We start from the raw sequence: 4525 nt of genomic DNA on the forward strand, positions 1-4525 counted from the left end.
GACACATTGTAGGATTTGTGGATGCCACCCTGTAAACACGAAGATGCCGCACTGTGTGCATGTTAACGTTTATTCATGTATGTGCGGCAGTAACGGCGAGTCAATGTGAGAGCAAGACGAGTTTCTCAAAGTGGAAATATGCTCATCATTTTACTTTAGTTGAGAATAAGGACAAAAACCTTTTAGTCAAATGTAAGCTCAAAGATTCACACAGAAAACAATCAAGTTCTGTGGAGGAAAAACCATGGTTTGGGGTTACATTCAGTATGGGGGCATGCGAGAGATCTGCAGAGTGGATGGCAACATCAACAGCCTGAGGTATCAAGACCTTCTTGCTGCCCATTACAAAGCACAGGAGATGGTATGTAATGGATGGATGGATGGATGGATGGAAAATCAAGGCATGATAAGATTTTATTTTGGTAAAATAAGCGTAATCTAGAGGCCTTTGTCTTTCATCTAAGCCACTTCTGATTCCAAATCATCAACTAGAAGTCAAGTTATTATCTGCTGTTCCTACAACTTGGATAAGTGACAAGACTTTTGTCAGGGAGTGTATGGATAAATTTAAAGTAATTAAATATTTCAATATGTTTATGCATTACAGGATTCCTAAAGCAAATATTTTATAGATATAATTGACATCCCCCCCCCCCACCCCCACAACTGAACCTGCACAAAATGGTTCCATATCAAATGCCTTGGGATGACAGGAGCACAAATACCGAGCGGACATATCCCTTGGTGTTGTGTATTGTGCATTGAGCTAAAGCAAGTAGAGAGACCATAGAGTTTAACAATATGTGTAATAGCTCTTATATAAGCAGCAGGATTACATACTGTATGTCTGACAAAAGCTGATTTACACATTGAAGTTTACATCACAGTGAAATGTATATTGTTGTATATTGTTTATAATGCAAACAATAAAAATAATCAAAAAGCAAGGTTTCTCAAAATAAGTGTTGTAGTGTAACTATCAGGACATCAGTGGTGTGTGAGCTAAATTTGATGACAGTACAGTGTATTACAGTGAAGTTTTTTTTTATTATGAATAAAAATAAAAATTATACAAAAAGACATTTCTCCCAAGTAAGTGTTGTAGTATAACTATCAGTGATGTGTGAGCTGGTGACAGTACAGTGTATTACAGTGAAGTTATTGACTGTTTTTTAGTATTCGCTTTTCGGGTTTTGCACTTTGCAGATGGTCCCCTGTCTGTCAGTCGGCTGCACGTAGAGATTTGTGTATTTTGTCCAACGGAAAGCTGATTTTGAGGAGAATTGTGTTGTAGCTGCTTCTCTACATTACTACAATAGAAAAGAGGTGATATGTGTGTAGTAACAGCGTTTAGCTCAGGAGTTATTGACTCGGGAAACTCCAATCTGTGAATATGTGGCCAACTTTACTTAAGTCTGCTTAAGCATGACACCAGCTTCTGTTGATGAAGTAAACTCTCCTCCCTGTAAACGCTCGGTGAAGTTGGTACACGACATCTGTCGGGGGAGGGAGGGGGGATTCAAATAAAAATTAACCAATTACAACGAAGTTTTGGGAGTTAAAAAAATGCGATGCAGTTAAAGGGGAAGAAAAGATGAGGGTAAATTATGGACGTTTTCAGCAGCAAAACAAGCGGGTATACCGGCGGGTATACGCTAATATTAAGCCATAGAAGTCGTTATGCGCAAACAGCCCTGTGGAAAAAGTAAGCATACTGCGTATACGTGCGTATGGCCCCAACTACACCACTGACCAACGCATTTCAGGGCATTAATGGGAATATTAAAGTATGTTCTTTAAAAAAGTAACAAAAAAGTTACTTTTAGCCATGGGCGCTAGCCCCTTTTTAGGATTGCTTCGCCTTCAGCACCCCTAAAAAGGAGCTCAGCACCACTAAAACTTGGAGTAAGAAATGTTGTTATTCTAAAATTTTTGTTCATCTTTTACAAGGGTAAATAATGTCCAAAACACACTCAGTAGTTTGTGGTTAAAAATGTATGTGTTAAGGATGAAAATGTAAACATCTCCCTTAGCAAATGGTGTCATCCTCTATTTTAGTCCAGCGGGTCGCCGCCGCTGTGGAGCAGCACAGGACCTGGGTGGCTCGTCCATAGTCATAAACGGAGAGCGGTAGCACCGGTTACAATGTTCTTCCACAAGACACAAGCAGTTCTGTCTGTTTATTAACTGCGTGAAACAAAAACAGCAGCGCTACAAATAAACTGTGTACCTGTGTAGTGTGTACGTGTGTCTCTGTTGGTAAAGTTTATCGCTAATTTGTAAATAATTTACAGAAGATAAATTACATTTTGTTGTCCAAGTACCTGTTACTTTGTTCAATGACAATAAAAGTGAATCTAATCTAACCGATCTGATGACTGTTGATACAAAAGGAGGCACATGGAGTTAACGGTCAGGAAAACCAGCTGAGTGAAGAAGGTTTTGTGTTTGTTACAGGGGGCTGTGTGTGTGTGTCTGTGTGTGTGTGTGTGTGTGTGTGTGTCTGTGTGTGTGTGTCTGTGTGTGTGTGTCTGTGTGTGTGTCTGTGTGTGTGTCTGTGTGTGTTTGTGTGTGTGTCTGTGTGTGTGTCTGTGTGTGGGTCTGTGTGTGTGTGTGTGTGTGTGTCTGTGTGAACTCTCACAATTAAGCTGGTGTTCTGGAAAGGTCTCAAAAAAAAGAAAAAAAAAATCTGGATTTTGGAGTTAGTCGAATCGATGTTAAAATAATAAAGTTATTTTTCAATAGACATATTTTTTGTTTTTGTGTGAAAAGAGGGTGGGTGGTGGCAGTGGGGCTCATTGGGTGCTCAGCACCCCTAAAGCTCTGACCCTAGAATCACCCCTGCTTTTAACAGTAATGCATTACTTTTCAGTGTAAGCAATCACAAAGTAATTGAGTTTTGAATTAGTGAATTTTGAATTAAAGTAATTAGTAACTGTAACTAGTTACTTTTTCTTAGTAACTAGCACAACACTGCTGTGGTTAGACGTCTTCCTACTAAACATGCAGGTTTTGTTGTTAAAAGCATGAAATTTGAAATTCGTGCCCAATTCTGTTACCACATTAAATTTAAAATGTAAAAGACAACATGAGGGTTAAAACTTTTTCGTGGTCATTTGGTCTGAGATCCTTGTCTTCATGCTGCTGTAAAGAAAAAGAGAAACATTACTGACACAAACATGACCATTCATTATAATGCAATTACATTAAATCACATAATAAACAGGAAACGGGGCTGAAGGATTGATCAATTATTATTACATGTTAAAAATAATAATTAAAATAATAAATGAATTTAAAATAAGTGCAATTACTGATATGGTGCAGTATGGTTGCTCAGGAACATGACTTCAAATGACAAACCCGCTAAATAAAACCCCCTCCTGTCATGTTACTAATAAACTACAAAGAGTAAACTCTTCTGTCCTGAAGACTTCACCATCAACACATTCAGCTTTAAAATATTAATGCATTACAACCTTAGTTGATGCCAATCTTGTGTCCATTCGCACATTCTTTCTCATGTCCATTCGCATGTCCACTCGCTTCCAGATCAGCTGTAAATACACACAGGTGTACACACACATGTAAGTAATAAAATACACCATACTTCCTCTGTTGAGTTTTAAAATGTAAAACACAATTTTCTGTTCTCGTGCTTCTTATTAGATAAGAGTTGATTAGAATAGATTTAACTTTATTTATCATTGTGCAGAATACAGGAACAGGACCAGTGGGACAGCTCGTATACTTACCAGCTGCTTGTTTTTATCCAAACAGAATCATTACACAATGTCCACATACCTGCAGGAGCTGGAATATATGCCACATTTCCATCCACAGCTTGTTGTTCATTTGTTGTTATGTTCGGGAAAGCTGGACAGACTAAAGTACATGAGGAAGAGAAGAGATTAAATGTATTGATGTCAGGTGAGATATTCCAGAGTTAGAGCAGCAATACTCACCAATATATTTCTTGGAATAAAGAATATAGATGACACAAGCAACCCCAACCAGCACCAACAGAACTCCAATCACTGCTCCAATGCTAACACTCGAAGCTACGGAGCAGTCAAAGCAATCATGTCCATGCAATAATAAGAATAAGAGCAATGTAAGAGATCACACCTTTTACATTTTCACATTCATTTGTCTTTTGGTTATTCCCATCCTAAAGAAACCTGCTCTGGATCCATCAGACATCAGTAACTACAGACCGGTATCACTTCTCTCATTTCTTTCAAAAATTCTTGAACGCATTGTCTATAATCAACTGTCTGTCTATCTCTCACAGAACAACCTCCAAGATCCCAAACAGTCTGGCTTTAAAGCAGCTCACTCTACAGAGACAGCCCTTTTGGATGTCTCTGAGAAGCTACATACTGCTAGATCAGCCAAACTATCATCCGTCCTTATCCTCCTTGACCTTTCAGCAGGGTTTGATATGGTCAACCACAAGACTCTCTTATCCTCCCTCAAGAGTCTTGGGATTTGCGGATCAGCTTGGGAATGGTTTGCCTCCTAC

The 4525-nt window shown here is 38.7% G+C and overlaps 1 long non-coding RNA gene across 1 annotated transcript; it reads right to left on the reverse strand.

Moving 5' to 3' along the window:
• Window positions 1–1104: 1104 nt before the first annotated feature.
• Window positions 1105–2217, reverse strand: LOC125140516. Its single transcript, XR_007139773.1, has 2 exons — window positions 1410–2217; window positions 1105–1310 (listed from the first exon to the last, which is right to left on the reverse strand). It is a non-coding gene; the product is annotated as an uncharacterized LOC125140516 (long non-coding RNA).
• Between the last annotated feature and the right edge of the window lie 2308 nt (window positions 2218–4525).

The sequence above is a fragment of the Tachysurus fulvidraco genome, unplaced genomic scaffold, assembly GCF_022655615.1.
Source record: "Tachysurus fulvidraco isolate hzauxx_2018 unplaced genomic scaffold, HZAU_PFXX_2.0 HiC_scaffold_189_np12, whole genome shotgun sequence".
Classification (NCBI taxonomy): Eukaryota; Metazoa; Chordata; class Actinopteri; order Siluriformes; family Bagridae; genus Tachysurus; species Tachysurus fulvidraco.